The sequence below is a fragment of the Lissotriton vulgaris genome, chromosome 1_2, assembly GCF_964263255.1.
Source record: "Lissotriton vulgaris chromosome 1_2, aLisVul1.2, whole genome shotgun sequence".
In the NCBI taxonomy this organism is placed as follows: Eukaryota; Metazoa; Chordata; class Amphibia; order Caudata; family Salamandridae; genus Lissotriton; species Lissotriton vulgaris.
Window position 1 is genome coordinate 354,807,966 of NC_141686.1, and position 15,100 is coordinate 354,823,065.

The following is a 15,100-nucleotide window of genomic DNA, read 5'->3' on the forward strand; positions in this document are numbered from 1 at the left end:
ACTGTTCTTTAGTTTCCAACAGCAAAGGAGAAGAGAAGAGGCTCCTGAGAGAGAAGAGAGGGTGAGACTTAGAGGAGGGCAGAGGGGGGGCGAGGGGGGAGAGGAGGAGGAGGAGGAGGGAGAGGAAGAGAGGAGGGAGGAGGAGGGGGGAGAGGAGGGAGGAGGAGGGGGGAGAGGAGGGAGGAGGAGGGGGGAGAGGAAGGGGTGAGGGGAGGGAGGAGGAGGCGGGGAGAGGAGGGAGGAGGAGGGGGGAGAGGAAGGGGTGAGGGGGAGAGAGGAGGGGGGGGCAGGGGGAGAAGGGGAGCAAGGGAGAGAGGAGGGGGGAAGACTGAGATGGGGGAGGGGCGAGAGGGAACGGAGAGAGAGGGTGAGACTGAGAGGAGGGGGAGGAGGGGGGGTGAGGTGAAGAGAGGAGGAGGAAGAGGGGGAGAAGGAGAGGAGGGGGAGGGGCGGGAGAAGGAGGGCAGAGAGGGGACGAGGGGTGAAGAGAGAGTGTGAGACTGAGAGGGGGCAGAGGGGGCGAGGAGGGGGGCGAGGGGCAGAGAGGGGTGAGAGGGGGGCAGGGGCAGAGAGGGGGTGAGGAACAGAGAGGGGGCACATGGGGCAGAGAGGGGGGGTGAGGGGGAGAGGCGCAGAGAGGGGGGTAAGAGGGGGCGAGGGGCAGAGAGGGGGGCGAGGGGCAGAGAGGGGGTGCAAGGGCAAAGACGGGGGCGAGGGGTGAGAGGGGCGAGGGGCAGAGAGGGGTAGAGGGGCAGCGAGGGGGAGAGGAACTTTTATGTTCATTCTTCATGTTTACAAACATGTTAGCTGTTGCATATGTAGAAGCTACGCACCAAGGTTTGTGGGAAAGGTGATGGTGTGACCATGTATTATACGGGATAAAGTACCACCTGGTGCATATCATAAGATTATTGCAAGTCACCTCAGTGTTCCCTAACCTTATAAAGGAACTCTGCCTTCCTCGTTCCTCTTTATGGTTATGGAACACACTTGTTGACTTGCAATATTTGGTGCTGGATTCACCGCGCTCTCGGCTGAGACGCGAAAGTTACGTTTTTTCCTGCTGTTGGATTCGGGCTCTCTCACCACCCCCCGCCCCCCCCCCCCCCCCCCCCCCCCCCCCCCCCCCCCCCCCCCCCCGCCCACTCGACCCCCCCCCCCCCCTGGATTGGAAGCGTTCGCTCGGCTGAGCGTGAACGCATGTGTTTCAAGACATTCTTTACCGGCAGTAGAGGGCAAAGGCAGTTCTTCCCGCAGGCTTGCAGGACACTGAGTTTTTACGCCCCTTCTCAGTAACTCTTTCCTCTGAGGTCCGGTAAGCTCAGTGGATTAACTGAGTTTCTTTGACTTGTTTCTTTTGGTTCTTTTCCTTGGTACTTAAGAGCTCTCTGATTTTTCTGCGGCTCTATAACTATTTCCTTTCCGTTCCATTTGGAGGAGCTTGTGAAACATTTGGGTGCTCAGAAACATGTTACAGGACATTGTTGTATATCTTGACAACCAAGGGGATCTGTTTTCAAATCGTACCGGGCTAAGGAGGGGAGCAGGCGGACACACCTTCCCTCACCTGTTGCTGGGGCTCTGACGCTGCTCGTTCCCCCTGCCGCCGTTGTTTCCAGCTTCACGGCCGCAGTTGGGGGGAACTACAGCTCCCAGCAAGCCCTGGGACAACATCCTGCACCGCCCACGCATCCCGAGGACTAGCGCGCCCGGAGGCGCTTAAATTGAGGAAGCTCCCTCCGCGTCGCGGACACGCGCAATGTGCGGGCCATCTGTGGCCGGAAGAGGCCGGAAGAGGCAGGGCAGGGCCACCTCACTTGTTCCTTGCCTGCTTACCGCTGGAAAAAAGAGGTACACCTTTCAGACCTTTTAGACCCCGAACAGTTACTGCCTCGAACACTTTGGCTAACGCTCAACGACTACCGCGGTTACCACGTAACACGTTGGTCTAGCGCAGGAGTTTGTTCTTACCACTTAAACAATCCACATTATGACTGGTAAAGAAGTTTTAAAAAATGTTTTCTCCCAGGGGGGGCCTCGGAAGGGGACTCTGGACAACTACCTAACTAGGGTAACATCGGACATTGATTGTGAATTAGAGAGAGTTGAACAAAGTCCTTTAATAGAAGCCACACATAGTTGCCAATCCCCTATGATGGTAGCAGACCCTACTGGATGAACTTAATCTGCTATGCCAAACTGTATATGCCAATGTTGATGAGGGAAACAAACAATCAGGTGCCCCATCCGTACCTAAAGCAAGTCATCCGGGAACCCCTCTTTTTTCTCCAGCAAAAGTCAATACTCATTCGATAACGAACCCTCAGACTCCCTCTGTCAAAAGAAAGCGCAGAGGTGCCAAACAAAGGAGTAGACTAATGTTGGACAGGCCTCGTGGCATGCCCGACCCCTCCCCGCATGGCGGGTCGCGGACCCCTGTTTCCCGGACAAGAACAACTCCTGCAACCCGTCGGGTCAACCCACGACCCTTTCCCGACGGAACCTTGACTCATGAACACAACAGTCTCGGCTGGCCCGGGTCCCTTCCCGAACCACTGTCTCCAGCCCAGCCGCCATTTTGGACACACCACGACCAGTCCTCGTGGCCTCGGGTCGACCTCGGCCTCGGGCCTAGCCAGGCCCCGACATCGAGGCACCACCATCCACCCAGGGGGTAGAGAGACCACTTGGCAAGTCAATGGGCGAAGGAGTGTCGATGGCTCCCCTCCGCCCGGTTTCGATCACCCTCGGCCTCCCTGGGCGTTGGCTCCACCCCCCTGCTGGGTGTCTGGACTCCCTCATCCCGGACCTCCCGACCTCCAAGTGCGAGGGTCCGGACATCAAAGGGCGCCAGGCCTATAACTGGGGCAGCTCCAGAGCAGGAAGGCAGTTGTATCCTGGAGTCGAGAGACACCGAGACGAACTCATCCTTGGAGGCTTGCTGGCGCTGCCGCGGCTCCTCTTCGTGAACCACCTTTGAAGGCCTGCTGGCGCTGCCGCGGCTCATCCTCACCATAAACCATCTTGAAGGCCTGCTGGCGCTGGCGCTGCCGCGGCTCATCCTCTTCGTGAACTATCGTGAAGGCCTGCTGGCGCTGCCGCGGCTCATCCTCTTCGTGAACCATCGTGAAGGCCTGCTGGCGCTGCCGCGGCCCATCCTCGTCGTGAACCATCTCGAAGGCCTGCTGGCACTGCCGCAGCCCCTCCTTGCAAACCCTCCAGCTCGAGGATTGTGAGCTCCACCTCTGCTGCCCTCGTACCGGATCGGTACTCAGACTGTCCCGCTACCCCTTTCCCCAAAGAGACTAGAATTGACGGGATCCTCGAATCCTGGTCCCCACTGTATCGTCAAGTTAACCTGCTTAAGAATACCTATAAAAGTATACGTAACCTATCTTGGTGTGGTGTCCATCTGTGGGGGGGAAGTTACTCGTCCGTACGATTACCAGAGAGGGCCCTCGCCAGGAGGCCTCTCCCCCTTGCTCGGCCGACCCTCCGGGTCCCCGTCTAACATTGGTGGCCAGCGGCGCGATCCGAGCCGACGCATAATCTTACAGAGAGTAACTCACCCCACGACACACAGCAGCCATGACGACAAAAGAGAGTGGAACAACCGAAAAATTTCAGATGGAACGGCTGGAAGAATACAGCCACAAAGAACTAAAGCAATTCTGCATAGATTTGGGCATTGCTACCACGGGACTGAGCACAAAAGACGACCTCAAGCACGCCTTGGAATCTTGGGTGGAGACAGAAACGTCCCCACCCCAAAATCAAAGCCTCGAGACCGCAGAAACAAGTACCACCCCCGTGGAAGGAAGAAGAGCGGGCCTCTCGTCCGAAGAGGCCCAAGAACGGGAGAAAAGCCGGCTCCACGAGTTGGAGCTGGCTCGACTCCGCTTCGACGGAGAACTCAAGCTGGCAGAACAGAAGATAACCCTCGAACACTTACGGCTCAGGGAAGAACGAGAAGAGAAAAAGAGCCAGAGGGAGCTGGAAGAAAAGAGACTAGCATACAAGCATGAGCGGAATTTAAAAGAACTCGAAATTTGACGGCAAAACAAAGACCTCGGCGTCCCCGGGAACCAGAGTCCCGCTTCACCTGCGGACCCCAAGGTCCACATCCCCAAGGACGTCGTCCGGGAATACTACCGGAATGATGATATCCAGCAATGGTTTAAGGCCTACGAGGTGGCCATGACCTCCCACCGAAATTCCGCAGAGCGACTGGGGAGCCGGGTTATGGGGAAAATTCGTCAACGAAGGAAGAGATGCCCTGCTGCAACTCTCCGACCACGAGATGACATCCTACGACCACATGAAGGCCGCCCTCCTCACTCGCTATGGGCTCACGCCCGAGATGTACCGGCAGCGATTTCAAGACTGTAAGAGAATCCCCGGTACCACCTGGGTGGAGTACGTAAACTTTTTTAGCAGAGCCTTCGAAGGATGGATCAAGGGCAGCCAGTTCACCACTTACGAGCAATTATTCAACCTTATTGTGTGGGAGCACCTCTCCAATAATTGTTTCGTAGAACTGAGGCAGCACCTCCTCGATAGTAAGCTGACGAACCTCGGAAACTCGCCATCGAAGCAGACCGATGGGAGAGCACACGGGTCCCTCGGAGCTGGTCCAACGAACAGAACAGAGCCTCCCAGGGGCCCCACCGCCCCCGGGGAGGAGGAGGAGGCCAGGGTCGGGGCCGGGACACCGTCACGGTGCCCCCCACTAGCAATCCCCCACCCCCAAGAGGAAGACCTCCAACGCGGCCCGGGTTCCGCTCCAACGTCACCTGCCACAAATGCCAGCGACCCGGCCACTAAGCCAATGATCCCAACTGCCCGAAAAATCAGAGCCCCATGAACCGCCGGATCACCGCCGTCGCCCTGGGAGAAGAGCCAGGCCACGAAGAAGCCGAAGAGTGCGAGCAATACCAGCCCGAGTGGGAGCCAGCCGCCATGTCCCTGGTCTGTCTAGGGGAGAGGGACATGGTCCCGCGGGCGCCCATTCCCGCTAACACGCAGAAGTACAGCCAGTGGGTCACCATCAATGGACGCCAGGCTGAAGCCCTCCGTGACACAGGGGCCAGTGTGACCGCAGTCCGCTGCCATCTGGTGACCCCCGACCAAATCCTACCCAATGTACTTTGTCCAGTACGGTCGGCAGACAACTCCGAAAGCCTGTGCCAGATGGCCAGCGTCCCCTTCGAGTGGGGGGGGTGTCCGGCATGCTAAAAGTGACTGTCCGCGACGATGCCCTGGTGGACTGCCTTCTGGGGAACGACCTCGAGAGCTCGCCCTGGTCAGCAGTTGAGCGAAGAGAGCACCTGGGGATGCTTGGACTCCCGGAAGGGGTCTGTGTAACAACCCGATCCATGGCCACCCGCGCCATCTCCAGCCCAGAGGAACAGGAGTGGCCCGAACCTCCTCCACCGATCGTCGCTGAAGAAACCACCCCTGAGCCTGGTCCTCCGGGGCTCAGCAACGAAGAACAGGACCAGCTCCAAGACATCCCGGAGCTGGCCAATTGGCGCCAAGAGGGTGGCCCCACTCAGGAGCAGTTCCGCCAGGAACAAAGAGCGTGTCCCTCCCTCGAGGGCCTCCGACAACAAGCCATAGCCCAGAGCGCAGGGGATGCCTCAGGGGTCCACTGGATTTACTGGGACAACGGGCTGCTCTACAGTGAGCAAAAGATCGCCGAGCTTGGAGCCAGCCGGGTGCTGGTGGTCCCCCTCCGATTCAGAGACTTCCTCTTGAACCTGGCACACAATGTGCCTGTTGGACAGGCCACATGAAGGGCTCGCTCCCTCCCCGCACGACCAGGCCCGAGCCCGGCTCCTCAAGTGTTACACGCCACCACTACCCGTTTTCCGTCCCCTCTGGGACCCCTGCCTCTGAACATCTCGACCTCATGGGCCCGATCCCCGACCGGCCCTCTCGCCCGACCTGGGCGCCATCTTGGACACAGCACCACGAGGCTGCGTGGCCTCCGTTTGACCCTAACCCTGGGCCTGGCCAGGCCCCGACATCCCGGCACCACCATCCACCCAGGAGGTGAGCGGACTACTTGGCAGGTCAATGGGAGAAAGAGGTGTCGATGGCTCTCCCCCGCCAAGTGCCGATCACCCCCAGCTCCCCCAGGCGCTGGCTCCACCCCCCTGCTGGGTGTCTGGACTCCCTCATCCCGGACCTCCCGACCTCCAAGTGCAAGGGTCCGGACATCAAAGGGCGCCAGACCTATAACTGGGGCAGCTCCAGAGCAGGAAGGCAGTTGTATCCTGGAGTCGAGAGACGCAGTGAAGAACTCATCCTTGACGGACTACTGGCGCTGCCGTAGCCCTGCCTTGCGAACTATCGTCCTGCCTGCTGGCGCTGCCGCAACCTTCTGAAACCTTCATCGTCGTCGGGACCTGCTGGCGTGGCCGCGGACCGTTTGTAATCACCACCTTCATCGGGACCTGCTGGCTCCGCCGCGGACCGTCGCTACCTTCAACCATCTCGGGACCTGCTGGCTCCGCCGCGGCCCGATCATCTAGAACGCCGAGCTCGAGGATTGAGAGCTATTTCATCCATCAGATTGGTAACAAGACTGTCCCGCTACCCTTTTCCCAATCCAGAGACCAGAACCGAGGGGACCCCTGAGTCCAGACCTCCTTGTACCATTTTACCGTACTTAAAGAATTGCTTATAAAGTATCGTTGAACCTTATCCTTGTGTGGTGTACGTCTGTGGGGGGGAAGTTACTTGTCTGTACGATCGCTGGAGACGGCTCTCCCCGGAGACCTCTCCCCCTATCCTCGGCCGACCCTCCCGGTCCGTCTAACATTGGTGGCCAGCGGCGCGATCCGAATCACCGCATAATCGTACAGAGAGTAGCTCACCCCACGACGAAATCACAATGACAACCAAAGAAAGCGGATCCACCGAGAAATTCCAGATGGAGAAATTGGAAGAATACAGCCATCGTGAGTTGAAACAATTCTGCATTGAACTAGGTATCGCTACCACCGGTCTAAGTACTAAAGACGATTTCAAGCACGCCCTTGAGTCTTGGGCAGAAACCGGGGCCGTCAGACCCCCGGACCAAAGCCGCCTGGTGACCCACTTCTACTGGCCGAAGATGCGGAACGATGTAACGAACCACTGCCGGGCCTGCCCCACCTGCCAGGCCAGCGGGAAGAGCGGCCGAAAACTTAAAGTCCCCCTGCAACCCTTTCCCATCGTCACCACTCCCTTTGAGCGGGTGGGAATAGACATTGTGGGGCCCCTGGAGCCCCAAACAGCGCAGGGTCACCGGTTCATACTTGTCCTGGTGGACCATGCCACCCGCTACCCCGAAGCCATACCGCTCCGGACCGTGACGGCGCCTGTGGTGGGCCGAGCCTTGATGGGGATCTTCTCGCGGGTGGGCTTCCCCCGAGAAGTCGTCAGTGACAGGGGCACGAACTTCATCTCCAAGTACATGAAGTCCCTGTGGCAACAGTGCGGGGTCACCTACAAATTCACGACCCCTTATCACCCGCAAGGGAACAGACTAGTAGAACGATTCAACCGCACCCTCAAGGGGATGATCATGGGCCTGGAAGAGCCCCTACGTCGCCAATGGGACGTGCTGCTCCCGTGCCTCCTGTTCGCTTACAGGGAGGTCCCCCAGAAATCCCTGGGGTTCAGTCGGTTCGAACTCTTGTATGGGCACCCCGTCCGGGGCCCCCTCAGCCTGATCAAAGAAGGGTGGGAGGTAGCTCCTCAGAAGACTCCCCCTGATGTGTACAAGTACCTCTTGGCCCTCCGGAACCAGACCCGGCGGTTCAGGGAACTTGCCAAGGCCAACCTCGAAGCCAGCCAAGAGGACATGAAGCGCTGGTATGATCAGAATGCCTCGTCCATCGAGTTCGAGCCGGGACAACAGGTCTGGGTGATGTCCCCGGTTGAACCTTGCGCCCTCCAGGACAAATGGACGGGACCCTTCAAAGTGGTAGAGCGCAAGGGCCCCGTCACCTACCTGGTAGACCTGGAGTCACCCCGGAACCCTCTACGTGTCCTCCACGCCAACAGACTTAAGCCCCACTTTGTACGCTCTGAACTCAGCCTCCTGATAGCTACCGACAGTGGGGCTGAAGAGGACTCCGAGCCCCTCCCCGATCTCCTGAAGACACTCGAGAAAGACGGCTCCGTGGAAGGAGTCCACCTCTCCGATGCCCTGTCCCCAGCGCAACGCAAAGACTGCCAAGACCTGCTACTACAATTTGCCGACCTATTCTCCCTCATCCCGGGGGTCACCCCCTGGTGCCTCCACGATGTTGACACCGGGGATAGCCCCCCCCATCCGACACAGGGCGTACAGGGTACCTGATCGAGTACGCGCCTGCATCCAGTCGGAAGTCTCCAAGATGCTGGCTCTAGGAGTGATCGAGCCTTCTGACAGCCCCTGGGCCAGCCCGGTTGTACTGGTCCCCAAGGCCGCCGCCCCGGGCGTCGCCCCCGAGCTCAGGTTTTGTGTAGACTATCGGGGTCACCCCATTCCCCGGGCAGATGAGCTAATCGACCGTATGGGGGCCGCCCGCTACCTGAGCATCTTTGATTTGACAGCAGGCTATTGGCAGATCGGCCTCACTCCCGGTGCCCAGGAGCGATCCGCCTTCTCCACCCCGGATGGCCACTACCACTTCAAGGTGATGCCCTTCGGAATGAAAAACGCACCCACCACCTTCCAGAGACTCGTGAACAAAGTCTTGGCGGGTCTGGAGGAATTCAGCGCCGCCTATCTGGACAATATTGCCGTGTACAGCCGTCACTGGGCAGAACACCTCCACCACCTCCGGGAGGTCCTGAACGCCCTCCGGCAGGCCGGGCTAACCATCAAGGCAAGCAAATGCCAGATCGGCCAAGGGTCTGTGACCTACCTGGGGCACCAGGTGGGAAGTGGCCTGGTGGCCCCTCTCCAACTCAAGATCGCCGCCATTCTAGCTTGGGAGCCCCCGGTCACCCGAACAGAGGTCCGAGCCTTCCTGGGGCTCACCGGGTACTACCGGCGCTTCGTAAAAGACTATGGCAGCCTTGTGGGGCCCCTCACAGAACTCACATCCAAAAAGAACCCCCAGAAAGTCCACTGGACTCCCGAATGTCAGGCGGCCTTTGAGAAACTCAAGTCCGCCATGTGCACCGCCCCCGTGCTCCAAGCCCCCGACTACAGCCGGGAATTCATAGTACAGACGGATGCCTCCGATCATGGCGTTGGGGCCGTCCTCTCCCAACTCAACACCGAGGGAGTTGATCAGCCATTGGCCTTCATCAGCCGACGCCTGCTGGCCCGAGAACAGCGCTGGAGCACCATAGAGCGAGAGGCCTTCGCCGTGGTGTGGGCCCTCAAGAAGCTCCGGCCCTACCTCTTCGGTACCCACTTCCGGGTACAAACAGACCACCGACCCCTGCAATGGCTGATGCAGATGCGGGGAGAGAATCCGAAGCTGTTACGTTGGTCCATCTCCCTGCAAGGGATGGACTTCACTGTGGAGCATCGCCCAGGCCAAGACCACACCAATGCAGACGGCCTGTCCCACTTCTTCCGCCTCGGAAAGGAGATTACCCAAGAGGATGGGGGACTCTCCCTGCCTTCAGCTGGGGGGGATGCATGTTGGACAGGCCTCGTGGCATGCACGACCCCTCCCCGCATGGCGGGTCACGGACCCCTGTTTCCCGGACAAGAACAACTCCTGCAACCCGTCGGGTCAACCCACGACCCTTTCCCGACGGAACCTTGGCTCATGAACACAACAGTCTCGGCTGGCCCGGGTCCCTTCCCGAACCACTGTCTCCAGCCCAGCCGCCATTCTGGACATTCCACGACCAGGCCTCATGGCCTCGGGTCGACCTCGGCCTCGGGCCCAGCCAGGCCCCGACATCGAGGCACCACCATCCACCCAGGGGGTAGAGAGACCACTTGGCAAGTCAATGGGCGAAGGAGTGTCGATGGCTCCCCTCCGCCCGGTTTCGATCACCCTCGGCCTCCCTGGGCGCTGGCTCCACCCCCCTGCTGGGTGTCTGGACTCCCTCATCCCGGACCTCCCGACCTCCAAGTGCGAGGGTCCGGACATCAAAGGGCGCCAGGCCTATAACTGGGGCAGCTCCCAGAGCAGGAAGGCAGTTGTATCCTGGAGTCGAGAGACACCGAGACGAACTCATCCTTGGAGGCCTGCTGGCGCTGCCGCGGCTCCTCTTCGTGAACCACCTTTGAAGGCCTGCTGGCGCTGCCGCGGCTCATCCTCGCCATAAACCATCTTGAAGGCCTGCTGGCGCTGCCGCGGCTCATCCTCGTCGTAAACCATCGTGAAGGCCTGCTGGCGCTGCCGCGGCTCATCCTCTTCGTGAACTATCGTGAAGGCCTGCTGGCACTGCCGCGGCTTATCCTCTTCGTGAACCATCGTGAAGGCCTGCTGGCGCTGCCGCGGCCCATCCTCGTCGTGAGCCATCTTGAAGGCCTGCTGGCGCTGCCGCAGCCCCTCCTTGCGAACCCTCCAGCTCGAGGATTGTGAGCTCCACCTCTGCTGCCCTCGTACCGGATCGGTACTCAGACTGTCCCACTACCCCTTTCCCCAAAGAGACTAGAATTGACGGGATCCTCGAATCCTGGTCCCCACTGTATAGTCAAGTTAACCTGCTTAAGAATATCTATAAAAGTATACGTAACCTATCTTGGTGTGGTGTCCATCTGTGGGGGGGAAGTTACTCGTCCGTACGATTACCGGAGAGGGCCCTCGCCAGGAGGCCTCTCCCCCTTGCTCGGCCGACCCTCCGGGTCCCCGTCTAACAACTAACAAAAAAACTAAAATTGTACTCTAGTTCCCCCCCCCCCAGTCATTAGCAACACCCCGAAACCATCCAGGGCATGTTCAATTCCAAATTCCCCCTTATCTACCATATCATCTGTTCTACTGGCCCAGATCGAACTTCTTGTCAAATCCTTAATATCCCCACTGGTAAAGAGAATCATGGTAATAGGGGATAAGGTCACTAGTATAGAAGAGACAATGAAGGAGAACACGAAACTCTTAAAAAGATTGGTAGATCGAAGCAGGTAGAACCTCTAGTCACTACTGATGTTCCCAAAATTTTGGCACAAAGCACTACTGCCCCATCCCAGTTAGTTGCCCCAGTTAGTTGCCCCAAAAACGCCAATAATATTAAATACTCGGTTCACAACACCAAATTTGGTAGTACCGCAGAGCACAGTCAATAGTGTAGGGCCGATAAATGCTCCCACGCCCTTAGTGGGAACTTTTCCCAACCATGGCTATATGCAAAGAAAGTTTACCTATATTGACCTACCGCCGGAGGCCGCTCCATTTGTGTGCATTCTCTCAGGCGTGCCCGAACTAACTATTGGTAAGATTGAACGACAAGCGGAATTGGTAAATAAGGTATCTTTCTGGCTAACCAAGAACAGGCCCCTTCCACCAAACATTGAAGGCAAAATTTTAAACGTTAGAAGGGTGAAGTGGTTGGGACCTCTACCTAAAGATATAGTGGGTGACCTGATCATTGTAAACTTTAGGGATCCCCGCGTTGTCCCATATCTGCAAGGCTGGCAGCCACAAATAGGAGACGGCCCTATAGTTACTAGGGAACTGAGAGACTTCTATCCTATAACCGTATACTTGCCCCCTGTAAGTTTTACTGTAGAAAAGAACCACTGTAGAGGCAATAGAGGCCATATACCCACCAACTTTAACATACCCATCAGTAATCATTTTTTTCTGAATGGCCTGTTAATAATGACTTGAAGCCTGGGATTGGTCTTTACTTGAATACGTTTTTACGAACTTTGGACTCCCGTACATTCTGAAGCCCATTTGTAACACCCATGAATTTATTGTCTACACTAGTAGAACTGCGGAGGAGACAGTATTAAGTGTGGAAAAGCCTCTATGAATAGATTGTTTTCACCAAGAGACATTGAGGGTTGCATCTTTTTTATAACGAATGAGGTTTTTATTTATTTTTCTTCCTTTTGGTGTATTAACTTTATTATTCTTTGATACAGTATTTCCCTTTTTATTATGTATTGTAATGAATGTATTTTAAATTTTGTACTGTGCTTTTATGGTTGCTTTGTTTCAACCGAATAAAGCTTATTGACTGACTGAGCTAGAGGTTGGGAGGGTGAACTCACAAGTGACACATAACCAATCACTTTGTGTATCTGTCTACCATGAGGTGGTGTGCACTCCTGGAGAACCCTGCAGTGGCAACAACATCCCTGGTCGGCCCTACTGTTGAGGCTGAATTCAGACTAGGATTTTTCTATCAGGAATTGGAGATGACTGCATCTTACTCAATGTAACTGTGCAACTGGAAACACAGTTCCCTCTCTGGACTGCGCATGTCTGCTATTCTCAATGAACACCACATCACTTGCATCTGACTATTAAGTGTGATTCCGGCCAGTAATTCCTCCCATGAATAGCGCTATTTCCAGTTCCTCAGCCTGGAAAGGCGACGAACAAGGGAGGACGGGGGCTACTGGCCTCCTTGTCTCATGCAGAGTCCCATAACCAGGTATGTTCCTGCACAGGAAGCATGCAATCCTGTGTGGAAACAGAGAAGAGTGCAGGGATACATCTTAAAACTATTTTTATTATTTGCCTATTTAAAGAGCTTTGCATGTGCAGTTTTGCCTTTATGTTCTGCAAGTTCAGTAAACCTGCCCCCTGCACACCCTGATGATGGTGTGAGGTCAGTACACCTGCACCCCCTGATGATGGTGTGAGGTCAGTACACCTGCACCCCCTGATGATGGTGCGAGTTCAGTACACCTGCATCCCCTGATGATGGTGTGAGGTCAGTACACCTTCCCCCTGCACCTCCTGATGATGGTGTGAGGTCAGGCTACATTCACACTCCTTAGGTTGCAGATGTTTGTGAGAGGCTCACTTACCTCGGCTGAAAGTGAGGGTGCCTGCAGCCAGGGCTCACAGGAAGAGAGCGGGCGAGGCTGGGCTCCACTGCTGGTGATGACTCTACCCCCGCTGACCCGGACACTGTTCTACCTGCAGGCCTGAGGAGCTCAGCAGGATCCGGCAATAGAGGAGACTCTGCCACCTCGGACCCGGAAGCAGACATTGTGAGAGGGAGGGGGCGGGGTAATGTTGTCCTGAGACGAATGCTCCCTCCGGCTTCCGCTGCTGGTGCTGACTCTGCCACAATTGACCCGGAAGAAGGAATGTGTCGGTGTAATTTTACTTTCAGAAAACAAAGAGGCTTTAAACATCCTCCGTGCGGAGCTGCCTCCGGTCACCCGGAAGTGAATCTGTTCAAGAGTTACAGATAGTGTTGCCATATTGGGTGACATTTTTACCAATTGGGAGGGAAAAACCCATGCCTGGCTGAGGGGCAAATTTTTGGGCTGCTATTAAGCGTGTGTGTTTTTTGTGGCTTGGGCGTGCGCCGACCACGATGAGGACGTGGCGAGCGCCTATCACAGTGGCCAGACAGTCCGGTGACAAATGAGCTTGCTGACATCAGAGCAGCACAATGCTAATCATTGGCGGAGGACCCAAGATCACACCCACACTCGCGTGAATTGTGAAGTGTTGTACAGCCAAGACACACCTTGTCTAGTATCACTGTGAGTCCCCAGGGACCCAGTTAAAAGTTCAGTTATGGTTCTGGCTCAATGCGTTAACCCCATCAGGGGTAACAAGTGCTATATGAATGCAAACCTTTCTTCCCACTCCAAATAACTGACTAATATCCACCACTCAGATTACTTTCACATTTCACCATATTAATTCACCACTAGTCCTTTATGGGCTTCCGGAGTAGTGCGCTTCAACACCCCATTGGGAGTAACAAGCGCTATCTAAACACAAACCTTTTTTCCTCCTCTATCCTTCTACTATCCTTCCGAATCCAAATAACTGACTAACAAATCCACCACTTAAAAAATGTACATGCATGTTTAACTATAGAGGGGACGTGAGTCCAGGGGTGTAGGGGGGAGGTGAGTCCAGGGGTGTAGGGGGGAAGTCAGTCCAGGGGGGAGGTGAGTCCAGGGGTGTAGAGAGGAGGTGAGTCCAGGGGTGTAGAGGGGAGGTGAGTCCAGGGGTGTAGAGGAGAGGTGAGTCCAGGGGTGTAGAGGGGAGGTGAGTCCAGGGGTGTAGAGGGGAGGTGAGTCCAGGGGGAGAGGGGAGGTGAGTCCAGGGGTGTAGAGAGGAGGTGAGTCCAGGGGTGTAGTGAGGAGGTGAGTCCAGGGGTGTAGTGAGGAGGTGAGTCCAGGGGTGTAAAGAGGAGGTGAGTCCAGGGGTGTAGATGGAAGGTGAGTCCAGGGGTGTAGAGAGGAGGTGAGTCCAGGGGTGTAGAGAGGAGGTGAGTCCAGGGGTGTAGAGAGGAGGTGAGTCCATGGGTGTAGAGAGGAGGTGAGTCCAGGGGTGTAGAGAGGAGGTGAGTCCAGGGGTGTAGAGAGGAGGTGAGTCCAGGGGTGTGGAGGGGAGGTGAGTCCAGGGGGGGAGGGGAGGTGAGTTCAGGGGTGAAGAGGGGAGGTGAGTCCAGGAGTGAAGAGGGGAGGTGAGTCCAGTGGTGTAGAGGGGAGGTGAGTCCAGGGGGGAGTGGGTGAGTCCAGGGGGGAGGGGGGAGGTGAGTCTAGGGATGTAGAGAGGAGGTGAGTCCAGGTGTGTAGAGAGGAGGTGAGTCCAGGGGGTAGAGAGGAGGTGAGTCCATGTGTGTAGAGGGGAGGTGAGTCCAGGGGTGTAGAGGGGAGGTGAGTCCAGGGGTGTAGAGAGAAGGTGAGTCCTGATGGAGGGGGGAGGTGAGTCCAGGCGTGTTGAGAGGAGGTGAGTCCAGGGGGTAGAGATGGGAGGTGAGTCCAGGGTGTAGAGAGGAGGTGAGTCCAGGGGGGGAGGGGAGGTGATAAGCAGCTGTCTCCAAACGTTCATAGTGGCATAGCCTTGTCATTCTCAAGCCTTTTCATCTCTGGTCGAGGATTGTATGCAACATTTCTCTAACATGTTTGCTTGTCTTCCCCTTCTTCGCGCATATATACTCCTCGATCCTGATGTTATTCCTTCAGGACCTCTTCTCTAAGGCCTCCTCCTTTACTGAAATA

At 56.6% G+C, this 15,100-nt stretch overlaps 1 protein-coding gene across 1 annotated transcript in view; it reads left to right on the forward strand.

Moving 5' to 3' along the window:
* LOC147736806 (uncharacterized) overlaps positions 1–15,100 on the forward strand; it is a 47,745-nt gene continuing 32,645 nt past the window's right edge. The window contains exon 1 of the mRNA XM_086953481.1: positions 1–61. The gene's annotated coding sequence lies outside the window, so the exon portion shown is untranslated. The remainder of the gene's footprint in view (positions 62–15,100) is intronic.